Genomic DNA, 19,569 nt, shown 5'->3' on the forward strand with positions numbered 1-19,569 from the left:
CCCTTACTATGAAAGTGGTCTTCAAAATTCTCATTTTAGAGGGGAAACCACTATCAAAGGACAGCAGAGATGGCATTTCTGTTTGCACTTTTTATGTTTGTGACTCACAGGGGACAGTCTACGAGTGCCTGATTTTAGTGTCTACATTCTGAGCATTAGTCAACATGGTACACTTTGTTTTATAAGGCAGTAAAACCTCTCAATTTTAAGATGTCTGCTGTACTTTGTCCATCGACTCTACTGATTTTCACTCCTGAGATTTTTATTGTTCCAGCTGGCATTTTAATTGCAGACAATTGCAGTGTCAATTTTACAAAGACTTGCTAGAGAGAGAGGGAGAGAGAGAAAGTTAACCGACTGTAATTGATGAACAGCCTTCCCTCACACATGTATTTTAGGCTTAGTCGGCTGCTGTTTTACTCAGAAGGGAAGTGAATGTTAGCCTTGACCTTGGTTTCATAACTTGGACCAACTGTTCCTGTCCTCATGTCCCAGAGCATACACACTTGCTAGAAAGCCAGCTGGGGCAAGATGAATAAAGGGGATCATGACAAGTCTCATAGGATGGAATCACTAGACCCTGGTCTAGTTTTAAACCTAACAAAAAATAATTCCATACTGGGAGTTAGAATTTTCTAGCAGATGGTTTAAGCTGGGGATAAAGATGGCAGCAATCCATGGTCTTTTGTATCCAAGCACATGGTACTCAAGAGTATTATTGTTTCTAAACAAGAAAATACCATTTGGTTACCATCACTGATCACTGCTGATAAATCTATTGTTCACGACTATATCTCTAACTCTTGTTAAAATCAAAGGTTCATTTTCAAATGTGATGCCAGATGTGTATGGAAATGAAATTCACCAGTAGCCTATGTACTGGACTACAACTCCCATCATACCTGAACACTGGTCATTCTGGCTGGGAATTATGAGTTGCAGGCCGGCAATATTTGGAGGGCACCATATTAGCTACCCTTGTTTTAGGCCAAATGAAGGGAAATTGTGAATGCCTCCAGATGTTGATAGACTACAACTCTCATTTCCCCAAACTATTGGCTACATGATCACATGTTCTTTACATGGCCTTCAGTTTGAAAGCAACTGTGGTTACCATTCAGCAGGCTTTCGTATTGAAATCAAACCTTAGTTTGAAGAAGATTTTAGTGTTCCTTCACAGGTAAACCATTTGAGGAATTCTGGTGGAATTTTCTGAAGAATAACAACATTTAGCAGGGCTTTGCACTTTCTTAAATCTTTGGTTTGGCACCTAGAAACTTGTGTATGTGTGGTAATGTTCTGAGCAGGAAGCCTACCGTTGTTGGGGTAGCACACATGGTATCACACTGGAATGTGGTGTAAGAAGAGAAGGATTAGCATCATTCACTTTTGAGCCAGTGCTTAACTCTGGCATCTTTCTCAGTTCAGTGCAACGAGACTGAACCATCATTCGATTCAGTTCACATTGAAAGGCAAACCTATCTAATTTGCATTTCCCAAAACAATACACAACCCAAAACACAACCATCCTTCAAAATTCACAATGATAGGTGCTGACTTCAAACTCTGCCTTTGGGATTGGCCTGCAGAGGATTGGTAGTAGCACAGCCGATTCCAGTTGGCTTACCCTCACCACCAATCAGCTGATTGGGCGTGACAGAAAGTCTTCCTTGCCACTGCACAATCAGAAGTGGATGTTAAGCCTTCTGACTGCACATTGGCAACTGAGTATCCACCTGCCCCTCACCTGATTTCACATGTGACTTCAGATGAGGAACATGATTTGGTGGGGGAAAAGCCACATGAGCCAAATTGGAACCCCCTGCTGGGCCAAATTAGACCCCTGGACCAGGGGTTTAAAGCAAAGTGTCTAGCTGAATGAAGGTAGAAGCTTTCCGCACCATTCATTTTAAATATGACACACTCAGTCTATTGTTGAACCAGCTGCAAAATTGGGTCCACAACATAAAAGCAAAAAGCCACAGATGTAAGTCGCTTCAGCCAGGCAGCTTCAGAAGGCATCTTAAAGATTGCCAAGTGTGGGCTGAAGGGAGGAGGAAAGCGAGAACCTGCCACCTTCTATTAATTTTCGTTGCAATTCCATCTGTGCATGAAGTAGCCTAATGATCCAAGCAATTGCAGTCACTTGTCAAGGATCTTTTCACTTATTTCCCCGCAAACAAACTTGCTGATGATATTAGTGGGCAGCTGCCAGAATTCATCACAGCACTTAACGCATCCTTGGCAAGAGCTGACAGATGTGAAGACGCCGGGATATTCCACAGTTGGCACACATGACAGCCCAGAGCACAATTCACTTTTCAAAAGTCTATTTAAGGCAGAAGTGCAAAAAGAGAGGAAGAGATTGTACTAATCTTCAGAAGGAAGTCTATTGCCTAGGCTTGGAGAGAAACAGAGGGTGTAGTTTAGCATTCTGGCACATGATTTGCAGTAAGTCTGTAAAAATCTGAGGTTCACTTTCCAATTCCATCAGAAGAAAGACCTCAGGAAGCAGAGGTGGGAAAACCCATCTCACTTGATGTCTTGTATATGACAGTAGCAATGTATTATAATGTTAAAGGTTTTATCACAATCAAGCTGTATATAAATTTTGTGAAATAAATAAAACAAAATAAGATTTTTAATTATCCCCATTTTCTGTGAAGCTCAGGATAGTGTCTCTAATGTATTTTGTCACCACAACTCTGGGAGGTAGGTTTGTCCAAGACTGACTGGCACAAGATGAGTTTCAAAGATGGCTAGTTGGGGCTTTGAAATTAAATCTCTTTCAACCCAGTCAAAAGGGGTGAGTACATTTTCTCAATGTTGAAGAACAGGTCACCTTTACTTATTTGATTTGTACATGGTGCCTCTCCCTTCTATCTTCACAGCAACCCTGTAACATAGGCGAGGCCAAGGTCTCTTAAACAACCTTTCTGGCTAAGTGGATATTTGGACCTGTGACCCCCTCCAATTTAGTTCTGTACACTAACTACCATCCCATACTGGCTCTACCACCACCTCCCCCTTCCCCAAGGCCCTGAAGCTTCATGGGGAAACAGCAGAAATGATGTCAGTCCCAAACAGTGTTGTTTTTTCTCACCAGGGATGGGACCAGAGCAACTGCGGTGGGAAATGTTCATTTCTGCTGGGACAAAGATCCTTAGAGAACCATGGCAGGAAAAAGTCTCTTGTCTGGGTCCTGAGAACATCACACAACCTCATTTCCATCTACTACCTGAAGGTGAATTTCTGAGCTTTGTGGCAAAGAAGGGGAAGAGCTGCAGTGCTAGAGGACCCTTTGCACCCACCTTTTTTTTTTTTTTTTTTGCAAGCATACAGATTGAATGAGCACAAAACTTTGGATCTTTGCAAGCATTCAGTTGAAGCTACTCTGAGAATTTCATTAAAGGGAATTTCATAGAAAAACCTTGAATGAGTATATATCAATACTTTTTTTTAGGGTGAACAGCAGGATTCTTGTAAATTGTTCAAAACTGATTTAGTTTTGTGCTATAGTTCTATTGCTTGTATACCACAGAAGCTTTGTATTTCTAGAGAGGGTCAATAGAGGAGGAGGAGATTGTGGAGAGTCAGATCTCCATTTCTCTAGCTGTTGGGAGACTGGCACTACAGGGTCCCATTCAGTGGTGGCCACCAGGTGAGCAGGTCTTTGTCATCCCAGTGGTACCTAGCCCTTTCATATGAAAGAACAGGGAGTCCTAACAAAAAGAAAGAGCAAGTGCTCAGGAAATTAAATGGGATCTTAAAAGACCTCTATTAGGTTGAGAAGTGGCTTCACTCAGTACTGTTAGGTTGGATCCACTATGCAGTGTCATAGCTATGACTCCTAATCTGACAACTATGGAGTCATATCTGCTGTCCATGTTACACCCACCCACCTCCCCACATGCCTTCACCTCTCTGCCTGCTATAGTTAAGCACATAGGAAGAGCCCTGTTGCATCAGGCCAAGTGTTCAGCAACCTCTTCTCGCAGTGGCCAGCCAGATGGTGTTTTGGAGCCTGGAAGGAGGAGCTGAGTGCAGAAGTTTCCCTCCTCTTTCTCTGTTGAGAGCTCCATGCCATTCTCTCTTCACTTATCCATGTAGGACAGATAGACTGGGTTTAGATCTTTCTCCCTGTTCCCACCCACCCTCAGGAATATCTGTTCCTTCCACCAGCTATGGAATCTGGCACCAGCCTTGCCCTGTGTTTTTAACCGGGTAAGGCTAGCTGGTCACACCCACCCAGCATCACATGGCACTGCCCATCAGGTGAAAAGTTATGGAGAGGCACTGGAAACAAGCAATTACAAAAATCAGGTAAAAGATTGCTTCTGGACCCTAAACTATGTGTTCTATTTTTAATAAAGGGAATGCAGCTCTTATATGTAAACAGTTGCATATCTTATTGTAGCCATTCAATTAGTCATTGCTCAGGGCTTGAAAGGCACTTCATGCTGTACTCTACATAACTGGTTCAATAAAGTCATGGTCATTGTTATTTCAGATAATTTGGTATGTAATCTTCATGTGACTAGCACTGGCACTGATCCTTCTGTTTGGGGTTATTTATTAAATGTGCAATGCCTTCTTACTGTCTTGTCTTGTATTTTTCATTGCATAATGTAAGGCTGTTTTCATATCTCATTTACAATTTTATAATTGTATCCATTTCATTCACTTCTGTATTCTTATTTGTCTTTGGACTTTATTATCAAAAGCACTTTGTGTTGGACTTATATTATTTTGTTCTTATTGTTTGCTTTTATCTTTGTATGTATTGTCTGTTGTTCAATGGGGGGGGAGGTGTGGATAGCAGCTGAAGACACATCTTGGATAGCAGCTGAAGACACATCTTACTAACTTCTGAGCCACTTAGGAAGTGGTTGAGATAGCTGCAAGTCCTTGCGGGGAGGGCAGTGTCCTAAACACTGTCCACTCATTTTTACTTTTATCTTTTGCAATATTTTCTCTGCCACGAGTATTATAAAGGTAAAGGGACCCCTGACCATTAGGTCCAGTCATGACCGACTCTGGGGTTGCGGTGCTCATCTCGCTTTACTGGCTGAGAGAGCCGGAGTACAGCTTCCTGGTCATGTGGCCAGCCTGACTAAGCCACTTCTGGTGAACCAAAGCAGCGCACGGAAACCCCGTTTACCTTCCCGCCGGAGCGGTACCTATTTATCTACTTGTACTTTGACGTGCTTTCGCACTGCTAGGTTGGCAGGAACAGGGACTGAGCAACGGGAGCTCACCCCGTCGTGGGGATTCGAACCTGAATCTTATCGGCCAGTCCTAGGCTCTGTGACCCACAGCACCACCTGTGTCCCTTGCCACAAGTATTATAGGAACCTAGGAAGTGGGCTTGCACTGACCAGTGATCCATCTAGCTCAGGATTATCTGCACTGATTTGGAGTGGCTCTCCAGATTTCCATGACATGGTCTTTCCCAGCCCTATCTGGAGATGCCATGTATTGAACTGGAACCCTCTGCATGCAAAGCAGATCCTCTACCACTGAGCCATGGTCTTTTGCATTAAACACTGTAGCACTACAAAACTGTAAGAGTATAATCTACTCATACATAAACTCGATAACGTTCAAAAGGACTTACAGTGGAACCTCGGGTTGCGAACGTGATCCGTACGGGAGGCATGTTCGCAACCCGCAGCATTCGCAACCCACCGCGGCGCATCTGCGCATGCGCGGGTTGCGGTTCGGTGCTTCTGCACATGCGCAAAGTGCAATTTAGCACTTTGTGTTCGGCACGGTACGCAACCTGAAAATGTGTAATCTGAAGCGTCTGTAATCCGAGGTACCACTGTACTTCCAGGGAAGTCTGTACAGTACAGTGCTGCAATGCTAGGCTGCAGTCCTAAGCCTACTTACTAAGGAGTAAACTCCAGGGAACACAGTAGGTGTTACTTCTGAGCAAACCTGCAAATGATTGCACCATAAGTCTCATTAGTATACTGCTGCAGCAGCTTCCTGTGTGAATTATGTAAGTTTTCCACTATGCTTTATTAGACGTAGTTTATTTCCTTTTCAACTTAATAAAAAGCAATTGCATGATTTAAAGCACATACGCACACCAGATTGCCTGTTATTGGAGAAAGATGGATTAATTTGTTCATTTGTCTAGTCATTTGTTTTCATATAAAGCAAAATGACAGGACAACAGCTGGAGATTATTATTATTTTTAATAGCCTTCAGGCTTTTCTTTATTGAATATTTCCAAGTGTAAATCAATCTAACTATTTTAATAATTCCAAGATTCCAAAATATGTAAACTTAAAAATCTACTCCGTTAATTTGTGCAGATTTGCACGTCAAGCAGCACAAAAGGAACCCTTGATATAACCGAGGGCTTTATAGGCTTCCATTTGGCACTTCTTAAAAGCTAAATGCAGTGTTTTCAGCTTTAGATATCTCTTCCCTTCATTTGCACTCTCCAGCACTAGCAGGATACAATGGAAGTGGCAAAGAGGATTTAATTTTATTACCCAAAATATTTCATCCTCTCTTCCCTAAGTTTATATTACAGTAATGCATTTTGTTATTTACATGCTGCTGCAAAGACAGACAGCCAAATAAGAACTGGAGTCAGAGAGACATTTAGAATACAAATAAAAATTCTTCAATCCTCCCCCCACCCCAGCATGATGGCAGAGAAAAGCCAGCAAGATGTTGAAGCCGAGTTTCATCCTTCCTTCCTTAAATTATTTATGGCCTAACTGAGGAAGTATAAAATGCAGGGTGGGGAGAAAAAAAATCAAGGAGTAGTTACTGTTGGGAGTTATGCTGTATGGAGACTGGGAAGGAAATCAATGGAGTTTACTTTTTAAAGCAATCATACCAAATTCACAATTTCCGAAACAATATGCAAATTGAAATACAGCCATTCTTTGAAATTCACACTTTTCTGAATTTTGCAAGGCAGTTATCCAGCTAAGTAATGTGTACAAAAACGCACCTACTAGGATAAAGTATGCATAAATAGGCATATACCGTCAATTTCACACACACACACACACACACACACAAAATGCATGGGGGGTTACATCCCACGCCCCTGTGTGTGTAAGTGAAAATCGTGTAAGTGGGGAGCACCCTCTAAGCACCCTTTAAATGCCTTCTCTGCTGCTCTCTCTCTCTAATCCAGACCAAGAATATAGTATCCAAAAATATCCACAACTAGAATTGAAACTCTGGGGCTGGAAGGAGACTGGAGGATGCATAGGAAAGTGGCATCTATTGCTGTGCCACTGTATTTCTCAGCTGTTGTTAAAGTTTGGCTGTGCCTCCTGTATCTTTGGGGCTTCCTCCACCCTCACCGAAGTTCTCTTTGGGCTCAGGGGAGGGTCTCATGTTGAGGCACAAGGGCTCTTCAGCTCTCTCCTGCCATTTCCAGGTTTAAATCAAATTATTTGTTTATTTCCCGATGCAGCACATACACACGGTCATGCGCAATATAAAATGGGGGTGCAATATATAATGGTCTACAAAACTGTGTATATTAGTCAAAATTGGATATTAAAAGTTTCCTCTTAAAGAAATTTCCGTAAGTTCTTTTTTTTAAAAAAAAATGCAAATTGCTGAATTTAAGATTGAAAAAATGAGAAATTGGGAGAATAGAAACCAGAGAAAAGGAGTGCTCTTTAGTGGCACGCTCAGTCTGACCAGACACAAAAGAGCCCAGCTAAAAATAAGATGGAGTGCCCGTGTCTGCCACATTCTCTTTTATTATAAGCTCCCCAGTGACAGACCTTGGGATATCAGATTTCAGTGGCACCCCTCCGCCTCTCACACTATAATTTAAATCATAGTTGTGGCGACCCCAGCGATGCTCCTGGGCTCCATGCCCAGGGTGACTGAACCAGTCACACTCCCCTAAATTTGCCTCCGAGCTCCCTCTATGCCAGGTTGGAAGGTGGTTCAGTGGAAGTGGGTAGTGATTGCCCTGTAGGACAATCCCATCACAAGGGATGCCAGGAGAAAATAGGAAGCTACAGGTATGATAAGAGATGATGTGAAGGGCTCTAGCTTCTTTGATAGAGCGTTGCAACCAGAACACCTTGGGTTAAATCCTTTGCACCTCCAGGTGTGGGTTGCCCCAAACGCTGGCGAACTGCTGCCAGTCAGTGTAGTCAGTACAGAACTAGATGGATCCACTTACTAACTTGGTATAAGGCAGCTTCCTACGCTCCTAAGATCTACCTGCTTAAGGGTACAGTGGTACCTTGGGTTAAGTACTTAATTCGTTCCGGAGGTCCGTACCTAACCTGAAACTGTTCTTAACCTGAAGCACCACTTTAGCTAATGGGGCCTCCTGCTGCTGCTGCGCCGCCAGAGCACGATTTCTGTTCTCATCCTGAAGCAAAGTTCTTAACCTGAAGCACTATTTCTGGGTTAGCGGAGTCTGTAACGTGAAGCGTATGTAACCTGAAGCGTATGCAACCCGAGGTACCACTGTATTTCGCTTTTTTGGCCTTCTGACAGAGCCTTCTTGTTATTAGTTCCCCAGTAATGGAATGCCTTCCCTGGTGAGGTGCAACCGATTGCTAACTTTCAGCAAGAATTGTAAAACATTCCTGTTCACCCAGGCATTTGATAGCTGAAAGAAACTGTTTTTTTGCAACTCCGAAATGATTAGCTATGAGGATATGTAACTGTTTAAAATAGTTTTAGAGCAGAGGTGGCCTCTCAACACAAGAGCCATATTCTATTCTGGGCAACCTTCTGAAGATCATTTTCAGATGTTGAGTGGAGCAATGAGCAAAGTGGGCCCATGAACTCCAAAAGATTGGGGGAACCTGATTTAAAAGAACCATCAGAACTAACATTGTCTAGAACTCTCCCTAGATACTTGCATATCTTTTTTTCTTTGAAAGTCTAAGTATTTAGATATAGCTCCATGTCAACTTGCAAGAAGCAAGCTATTACAGGAGAGAACAAAGCAAATAGACTACAGGGGAGAATAGGCTACAGGAACGGTTCTCGTGAACTAGGGCTGAATATTTCACATTAGAATTCTCATAAAAAATGCCGATTAAGTATAAAAGTCAAGCAAGTGTCTTATGACGCAAAGAACAGTACTCAATTCATAAAGTAAATGGTTTTGTTTGTTTTGTTTTTTGTTTAATGGAAAAGCTTGAATTTTCCTTGCCACAGGCAAAATAAGTGCTTGAAGACTCTCCATGGCCTGTAGCCATTCATTCACAACGTCCTAGGTGAAGTACTTTATTGTGATGTATCTTGTCAGGTTGTTTCATTCACATCATACAGTGTTACATCAGCTAATGTGATTTGACAGATGCAGCTTGACATAACATGACATGAAACATGTCACAGAATAAATTTAAAAAGCAGTTGCTGGAAGGTAAAATCTCATAGTTTTTTGTGCAAGGAAAAAGAATTTCACATGTATGTTAGAATGGATTGTTCAGATTGCATGCACACACACAATTATCAGGTGCATGTAGACAAAAAATTAAAGAGACACTGTTACTCTGGATAAATTCTTATTTGAAATAAAGGGGCTAGCTCAGTCATCTGAACCGTCAGGCCATTTTCTCCATGGTATTGCATGGAGAAACCATGCAGAATTTTGGAAAGGGAGGGAATATGCTAGAGAAATGTTATTCACAGTAAGTTTCAGAATCATGGCTCTTGGATATTCATAATTTATCACTGACCCTCTACATGTTTAGGTCCAAGTTGGGTTTACTCAAATAAGTGTACATGGGGCAACTATTTAAACTGGAAAAAAGCCATGCATTTGTTAAAGATTTATTGGAGAATTTTTTTAATAATAACTAAGAGAAGGTCACTCACAAAGGACAATCTCCCCACTTCTCTCGCACAAACACATTAATTTTTAAAGTAGCTGTCTAAAAATGCTCAGCTGCACTGCTTCAAAAACGGAACACTCATATAGCACCTAGCTCTTCAAGAGAAATGGACTCATCAGGCTTGGCTCTCTAGAGCCTTGGTCAAACAGCATGCCTTGCTGTTTGGTTTCCTTTTGCATCATATATTAATCTTGACGTCTTTCCAACACACACATCAGGCCATCAATCTCCTTGGAAAGACACATTTGACTAAATACATTTTGTGTCCTTATAGTTTCAACTTATATGATGACCTTCATTTCCTTTGATCATGCTGTATATTTTTTCTGTCACAACGGGACATGATCTCTTTGTTAATTTATCTTGATCCGCTGTTTTCTTCTGCATACATTTTTTCTTCATATCCTGTTGAAAAAGTCAGTAAAAAAGTAACCCCCACCCTCAGGCCAGCTGCTTCAGAACAGTGGTCCAACATATTATACATCCAAAACAAATAGGGAATCTTTACTAGTTATTGAGATGCAATCCTAAATCTGATTAACTCTTCTGGAAATTAGAGTTTATTGAGTTTTGTGAAAAATCCAACATGTGTCCGGATTCTGATTCATAATATCCTGAAAAATCTCCAGAAACAGGAACTAGGTCATGTGAAGTGCCATCTGGATACATGTTGGAATATTGACAAGGCGACCAGTTTAGGAAGCCAAAATACACTGGGAAATATCATGCTATTTATTTGCAATAAGTGTTAATGAATCTAGGGAGATGAGATTCTAATTCTATACACACTTACCTACAAGTAAGCTGTATTGAATTCACTGGGACTTACATTGACACATGCTGCAATTATATTTGGGCTTTATCCAATGTTAGACCCTACTCTGAGTAGAAACAATGAAAATAATGGACATCAGTAACTTAGACCCATTAATTTCAATGACCCTACACTGAAAATAACTTATTTGAATACAACCCTTTGTTTACCATGGCTTTTCCTGGCTACTGATGGCTACCTTTATAATATTTTAAGGATTTTTTTAAATTAAAATTTTTACTGCATTTTAATGATTTCTATTTGTGTTATATTTTCTGATATTACTGAATGCCAAAATGAGATGTCTGTATAACAAATGGCATAGACATATTTTAATAAAACAAAAATAAATCTCAGTAGATACTTATAAGATTGTGCTCCAAAGTGCCTTAGCTATTTTAGACATTCCAAAGAAAGTGAAAAACATGTTTCCAAAGACAGCATTCCAAACTGTGCTTTGACATTCAGTTTTTGACATTGTCCGTATTTTAACCCACACAAGTTTTTAGAAAGTATCATTCAGTGCTGAATTTTGAAATGCATTCTTTTCTGTTCTTTGCCAATTATTTTGTCAGTCATTATGTTCAGAGCTGCACATTAATTTGGGATGCAAATTGGAATTTTTTTGCAAACACACAGCCCATTTGGCAGTAAACTGCCCATATTCAGTTGATCTGGAGATCCCAAGACCTTTGGAAATTGAAAGTGAAATAAAATAATCCATGGTATGCCATTGTCTTAGAGCAAAGGGAGCCAATGTGATCCCCACCAGATGTTCTTACATAATAATTCCCGTCAGCCCAAGCTAACATGGTCACTGTTAAGGAATGAGTAGAATTGGAGTCCAAGAACATCGGGGGGGGGTCACTACGTGAGCTGGGTTTTCAGTGGTGACCCTGGAGTCTCCCGAAAACCTTGCTGTTAAAGAGCTGTCTTTGTCAAATGTCACATTGCCTTTCTCTGGATCTGTCTTATGATGTCTAATGGCATTGTAGTCATGATCTCTGCTACATGTGAGTTCTCTGTTGCTACATGTTTTATGTTTATTTTAGTTTGGGGGTAGGGATGTGGGTGGCGCTGGGTCTAAACCACTGAGCCTAGGGCTTGCCAATCGGAAGGTTGGCAGTTCGAATTCCTGCAACGGGTGAGCTCCTGTTGCTCAGACCCAGCTCCTGCCAACCTAGCAGTTCAAAAGCACGTAAAAGTGCAAGTAGATAAATAGGTACCACTCCGGCAGGAAGGTAAACGGCGTTTCCGTGCGCTGCTCTGGTTTCGCCAGAAGCGGCTTAGTCACACTGGCCACATGACCCTGAAAAACTGTCTGCAGACAAACGTCAGCTCCCTCGGCCAGTAAAGTGAGATGAGCGCCGCAACCTCAGAGTCATCTGCGACCGGACTTAACTGTCAGGGGTCCCTTTGCCCTTACCTTTTAGGTTGGGGATGGGGTGGGGTAGTGAGCTTCAGTTTTTGCTTTCGTGGTTTATTTTATTTTAAGGTTTTAATTGCAAACTGCCCAGATAATTTGGTTGGATAGGTAGTATAAACTGACAATGTTGATCTTGACAGAATAATAATAACAGTAATAGGAGTAGTAACAATAACAGTAATTCAAAGAAGCCTGTTCATAAATTCGCATTGCTGTTCCATAGTGATCAGTTCATACCACTGCAATTCATACCCTTGACATTTACATTTATTGAGGGAGTCATCACCAAGGACACATCACCTACAGTACCTTCCTCAAGAAAACCCCAGTAATTGCAGCCTAGGACTGAGTCCGCAGTCTTGATTTGATCATTAAGAAAAAAATGCAGACAATCTCACAGAAGCAAGAGGAGGGAGAGAGAAAAAGCATTAGCCTAGCTGAATTTTCTACACTGACTAAGCAGCTTTATCATTTCAAGGACAGAGAGGGAAAAAAGGACTTCAACTCTCCCTAAATGTAAATTACTGACACAATTGCAGCTACTTATGCCAACATAAAGTGGAATTTAACAGGGCCCTCTGGAGTTTTAAATCCTCTGAACGGTGAATGTAATGGGCAGTAGGCACTTTCTTTCAGGCAAGTTGTCAGGATTAAAATGAGAAATTTGCAGGTAGGGAAATGGTCACCTTAGTGAGCTCATGAAAAATAAAAATTAATGATGAGTTTCTTGTTTATATCCGGTTCACAGATTATCAATAAAAAAAATTGGATCAGAAACCCTGCTTTCCACCTCCCTTATCATTGCCTAGAGAGCCTGTTTGTAACGTGGCAAACTCTGGGAAAGATTGTTTTTGACTGGAAGCAATAACCAGTTTTCAAGTTGAAGAAAAGTTCAGCCATTGTTTGGTTGTCTTGTGTATGGTACCTGTATATTTAAAGCGGGTGCTCTATTCCTTGCATTTTCTAAAGCAATGACAGCATTTTTTATACTTAAAGGTAAAGGGACCCCTGACCGTTAAGTCCAATCGTGGACGACTCCAGGGTTGCGGCGCTCATCAATTTCACCCAATTTCAATCAGGGATAGTAAAGATTTTGCCACAGGGTCCATGGATAAGAGAAACAAAACAGCATTAAAGGTATCTTCCACATTTGAATCTTACATCTCTCTTTGGGTTTTGCATGTGATGACATGAGTAATCATTTCTCCAAGGCTTTATTGCAGAGGCTCTTATGACAGGGTAAGATTCCATGGAAAAATACATCATCTCCCAGAACCCCCCCCCCCCTATGGTTTAACTAGTCATTATAATGGGAACACTAACCTTGATGGACTAATGGTTTGGTTTAAGGGAGCTTTCTGCATTCCGGGGGAGAATGTTTCTGGCTCATCCCACTCCTTGGTCTGAGAAAGCAGTTTTCTACTTGCAAAGAGGGTTTTTAAAATGAAAAGAAATATTCAAAAATGTAATCTTCCAGCTTCAGTCTGTAGTCATACAGCCTATTCTATGACTGCAAGAACTCTACCATCTCTTTATCGTGGTTCCTAAAGCATGCCTGTGCAACAGCAAATGGCCTTGCCAGAGCCAAGAAGATAATAGAGATAAGAGGAAATAACTATTTACCAATAGGATCTAAAGGGCTGTGTGGACAATGGGACAATTAGAGCTCCTGTTTCTACTGCAGCCTTCTCACATCCCCTGAAGAGCTCTTCCTAGAGACTGGGTAGTTGGAGAGATTCTTATAAGTGGAATTTAATGTGGGAACTAAGTTGGTTATCTTATTTCCCCCATACTCTTAGACACACCTGACCATGGGGATGCCTCCCTACTAGCTGTGAGAAGGTTATTCAGTATACCTTGATCACAATAACAAACAGCCATGAAATACAAAAGATATTAAACACCAGAGAAAATGGCTTCCATTTGTTACAAGCACAGTTCTACAAGCTCTCAAATGTAAACCATTGTCACTCTCCATGTACATGTCTGATTACTTCCATCCCTTAATGGTGTGGAAAGGCTAAAGAGATGTCCATCAGGGCAACACTAGGTTCCAAGGCAGGGGGTACAGAAACAGCTGAGAAGCTGTCTAAGATGGAGGTTGTGCGCAACAAGTGAATAGCTATAATTGCCCCTGCTGTCTCAACTCTTCCTCATACAGAGTATGAACCTTGCTACCTCCTGAGAAGGACTTGTAGATAGAATATATAGTGCTTCGTGAACTATGCTGCAACTTTCATTCTGATGCAGTGTCATCACTCTCTCTGCTCCTATGGTCCTGGTACTAATTGTAGAGGGATTGGAGCTAAGCTTTTGGGCTTCTGTCATCAGGATAGGGCATATTTCAAGGAGACAGCCCCAGGGCACAAACAAAAGGCATATCCTTGGTCCTAGTGTCCAATCCTGGTGGTAGAGTCTTCTACAGCCAAAGAGGAGGTCTCATCTGCTTTTGGATATAGGCATGGGCTGGCCCTGACCATATTGTTTTGACCTCCTAAAGGTAGAGAAGTGGGAAGGAGTCACAGGGAAACAGCTACTTCACAACTGTCTTAGCAATAGCCGGAAAATGTTTTAAATAGTCATATTCATATTCATCTTCATTTTCCTTCCTTCCTTCCTTCCTTCCTTCCTTCCTTCCTTCCTTCCTTCCTTCCTTTCTTTTTAAAAAAGACTATCCACTTCATAACTCCAGCAATCACACACTTAAATAAAACATTGAGCCCAGTCTTCTATATACAATTGACACAATACATTCCTACCTTCCCAGTCATTCACTGAAAAAGGAAGCAACTGAGGTGTCTATTATAGAGAGGACAGATAAAATTTAACTTAACGAGGAAGAAATATCCATGCCACATGTTAAAGGAAAAGCAGCTGGAAGAATGAAATCTTAATCTAATTGATGCTTCAGAACAAAAAGAAAAGGAGACAGCAGTTGGCACAAGACTGTAGTAATCACCAGAGCATGAGCCTCAGACTCTCAGTACTCTCATTATGACCAAATCTAATCAGATGTATAATCTGTATGAGCTACAACTGTGCAGAATTTTATCTGAATACTTTTTTGCGTGTGATATTTCTTTTTCTCAGCCACTGAGGCCCCATTTGCACTTCTGTAAATATTCTTCAACATTTGTGATGGCCAAAATTTTGCCCCACAATGGTGTTCCAGGGCATTGTGGAAGGTAGAAAATGGTGCCAGCCTGCCAACAAAGTTGCAGTGACAGAAAAAATAGATAGATAGTGGGCAGGGGACAAAGGAGGTATGTTGCTGTCATTGCCCTTTTAAGTAACTGTTTCTTGGCCCAACCAACCCCCATGCCGTCTGCCTTGACAACGTTAGTAAAATGGTTCCCCTGGATTCTCTGCTCACAAACAGGAAGGAGAATTTCATGGTGTCACGTATGCACAACTCTAGTATGAACTAGATATAGAGCCATACCCCAGTGCCACCCCATATACATATGACCTCCATAGTCGATTTCCTGCTGCATGGATGTTGCCTGTGAACTCAGACCACTGAAACCTGTTATTCTCCTTGGAATTCCAGCATCAAGGTATCAATAAAGCAGACATGGAATGATGGGTTGGTTGGTAATTGAACTGTGCTGATGGGAACAAAAATTAGATATGTGGGAGGGAGTCTGTACATTGATAAAGGCCTTTGCTTATGACACCAATCAGGAAAGGCCAAGGATTTGATAGTGTACTTCTCATATCTCCCTTTGCAAGCTTCCCTGATAAGAAAAACCCACACCCTAGGTTTTAGTTTTCTAGATGACTGAATGGTACAAACATTGTCCCCATGGAAACATTTCAAGAGCACACACTGGGCTCATGGCCCATTGGCTCTTGAGTGGGGAAATGGCTTGTGAATGGTGCCTTGCATCACCTGGTTAAAAATAGCATTTGATGGCTCACTGCTGAATGTGTGAAATGACTTATTCAGGAGAAGGAAGAGACCATAGATCAATGGTAGGGCACCTTGTTTGCATGCAGAAGATCCCAGGGCCATCTCTGAAATCTTCCTTTTAAATAAAAAAGAATCAGGGTGCAGGTGATAGGAAATACTTCTGTTCAAGACCTTGGAGAACTGCCAGTCAGAATAGATGTTACTAGGCAAGTTTGACCTGGTATAACAGCTTTATCTGTTCCCCAAAGCACTGCATTTGTGGCATTATGAAAGTTCTGACAGACACTGCAGTCATAAAATGATGAAATGGCTCTTGTGAACCAGCCCTTCCTTAGCTTTTTTATTTTAATAGATCATGTGTTCTTGTTGTAGCCAGTTTACAAAGATGCTTTATGATAAACCAACATATGGCAGGGATAACCAATGTGTCATTCTCCCAATGCTGGGGACCACAATTCCCATGACACCTACTCATTGACTATGCTGGCTAGGACTGATGGGTGTTATGGTCCAAAACATCTGGATGATGCCATATTGGCTACTCCTAGAATACTGAGTCAACATGCAGGTTTGTCTACATATTCTAACTGGCTACATATTCTAACTGGCAGCAGGTTCTTGGATGTTAAGTGTCTTTTCCAGCACTTGCAACCTAATTCCTTTGGTGGAGAAGCTGGGGACTTTCTACATGCAAAACATGCATTCTAGTCTGCTATTGCGCTAGGGCCCTTTCCATCAACTTGATTGGTGATATTTATATGTAGGTAGAGGACTGTGCTGAGCACACAATGATAATGATTAGAACTCCACAAAGCTTTGGAATGTGCCATGTTCAACAGAAACATAGAAAGCTTCAATATACCAAATCAAACCATTGTTCCGTTTAGCTCAGTATTGTCTGCAAAGACTGACCGCAGCTCTCCAGAGTTTAAGGCAGAAGTGGTGGAGTTTGAACCTGAGACATTCTGCAGGCAATGCAGATGTTGTACCACTGAGGATGCACTGTCCTTTATGGAGTAACATCTGGGACATAAGATCATGCCCAACAAAGTTAGAGCTAGCATTGGATACAACCAAAGGGAATCTGCCTTACAATGAGCCAGATTATTGTTCCATCAAGTTACACTGGTTGGCAGTATTTCTCCAGGCAGGGTTCTTTCACAGCCCTAGCTGGAGATGCCAAGGACTGAACCTGGGACTTTTTGCATGTAAAATAAATGTTCTCCCTCTGGGCTACTGCATCACCTTAAAAATACAATGAGAATCCATTACAAAGCTACTCTCTAAGACAAGCAGACATGGAGATTGTGCAGGAAGCAATGGGATAGACATCCAAGTGTACATTTGAGGACTAGCGGGTAAATGAGGGATTTACAACAGCAGCCCCCAGACAAATTGCTGTATCATGGCTAGTTTAGCATTCTTATTATATATAAGCCAGAGAGTGCATAACAGCATGCTAAAGAAAGGTATGTAAGTATGGCAAGAATTTGAAACAGTACACATATTTTACTTTTCTGTAAAATCCTCCAAGCCCTGCTAAAACTGAAGGGCACTTGAATTTTCCCCAAGCTGTAATTGTATCCAAGTTGCATTGGGTGGTTACACACTACAGTATGTCAGTCAAAAAATTGGTTTTTATTCCCTCTTCCAAAATTTACATGTAAAGCCTAAGAACAAAAGTAATATGCTAATATGAAATATCTGTAGATTAGTCACGGATGCTACTATTTTTAAAAAAATATATTTATTACAAATCTCCAAATGGAGCACTCTCTCTCACCCCCAGTTCATTGTGCAAAAACTAATCTTAAACTTTCAAATATATTACTTGACATTTTATAGCCACCAGAGCAGAATAGCAATTTTTTAAATGTTAGTGGAAATTGGATAAGAAACCACATCTCAAAGGAGAATCACTAGAGTATGGAATACAGCTATTAATTTATTTTCCATTACCACCTGGAATCTCTTTCTACTCTTCACATCCATCTATCATCTGTTCTGCTTAGTCTATACCCATAAAAATAATTTTGTGATTATAGGAGGGAAAGATACTGTCAGATGATTTATGGGTGATCAGTAATCTAAAAGTAACACTGCAAATTAAGCTTCTCAAATAAGCACTTAATTTAGATGTAAGAAGACATTTATTGTACAGTATGTTAATTAAACAACAATTCATGGATAAAGAGCAGCTGATTAGGTTACACAGATACCAGAACAGCTTAGACACTCTCTTTCTCTTTTTAATTTTAGATGCTACAGTAAATGATCCTCCAAGCTCATCCATATTAACCTTTGTACAGTTATTCACAACTGCATTCTATCTCCTCCCCAAAGTTTTACAGCTAATCTTGTTTTGTCCAGAACTTGATACTGTTGTTATAATGGAAGGAGAGAAAACGATTTTTTTTTAGAAAAAAGAAAGAAAAAGAGAGGGAGATGTCAATAAACAAAAATCTAGTTCACAGACTTTACTGAACCAGCACTATTCTGACATGGTGGAGGAGCAAGCATGCCCCCTCCACCAAAGATATAAATAATGACACCTGTGAGATATAAATAACAGTGCTTGGTTTTACATTAATGCACAAGTGGGAAAGGGCTGTAGCTGAGTGGTGGAGAGCATCTGCTTTGCATGCAGAAAGTCCCAGGTTCAATCCCCAGTATCTCCAGGTAGGGCTGGGGGGAAATCCCTGCCTGAAACCCTGCTAGGCTGTGTAGGAAATACAGAACTTGGTGGGGGCCAATGGTCTGATTTGGTGTAAAGCAGGCACGTTCAACAGGTAGATCGTGATCTACCAGTAGATCACTGGACATCTGTGGTAGATCACGGGCAGATCAGTGGCTCCCCCTAAAGAAGCTGGACAACTTTGGCTCCCCTAAAAAAAGCTCAACATTTTGGCCCTTCACCCCCCCCCCAAAAAAAAAAACAGGCCTTCCCTCCTCCCTAAAAGAAGCTCAACAAGTTTGACCTGAGCCCCCCAAAAGGGGGTAGATCACTGCCAATCTTTGTGAGTAGATCACAGTCTCTTGGGAGTTGGCTACTGTGGCGTTTGCCTCCTAGGTGGGTCATAAGGAAAGGGTTAAATGAGTGTGACGTGATTGGCTAGTTGAAACTGATAGGAGGAGTGAGAGTGGGAGTTGTGTGGAAGTCAGTTGAGAGTTGGATAAGAAAGAGGGAGGATATAAGTCTGTGGTGAGAGAGTGAGAGGAACTGTTAGGTGGAGTCAGATAGATAGTTAGGATAATCAGTTTGAAGTTGTTAGGAACATATAGGTCAGTAAATAAACTAAGACTAAGAAACTGCCAAGAAGAAAAACCCTGAAACCATAAGCTTGTTCATGCCTATAAAATAAACGTGGTTATTTGTTAATGTTAACAACTGTCTGGACTCTGTGTGTACCCGAGAGAAACGGGTTGGTGGCAGCGAAGAGGCAATCACAGTGGTGGCACAGGGGTCAATAGACCGTCAAACGTCCGGGGACCCTGTGTGATCGCCGCAGCTACCCTTGGTGTAAGGCACGTAGTTATGTTCACCCAATTGGTATACATCCT

The 19,569-nt window shown here is 41.4% G+C and overlaps 2 long non-coding RNA genes across 2 annotated transcripts in view; one reads left to right on the forward strand and one right to left on the reverse strand.

Annotated features, from left to right (window-relative positions):
* LOC309523474 overlaps nt 1–19,569 on the reverse strand; it is a 383,438-nt gene that overhangs the window by 311,823 nt on the left and 52,046 nt on the right. The window lies entirely within an intron of this gene.
* LOC309523500 overlaps nt 1–19,569 on the forward strand; it is a 31,449-nt gene that overhangs the window by 5,269 nt on the left and 6,611 nt on the right. The window contains exons 2-3 of the long non-coding RNA XR_014215416.1: nt 2,717–3,244; nt 13,092–13,232. This is a non-coding gene — a long non-coding RNA (uncharacterized lncRNA). The remainder of the gene's footprint in view (nt 1–2,716; nt 3,245–13,091; nt 13,233–19,569) is intronic.

This window comes from Podarcis vaucheri, assembly GCF_965113315.1.
Source record: "Podarcis vaucheri genome assembly, chromosome: Z".
Classification (NCBI taxonomy): Eukaryota; Metazoa; Chordata; class Lepidosauria; order Squamata; family Lacertidae; genus Podarcis; species Podarcis vaucheri.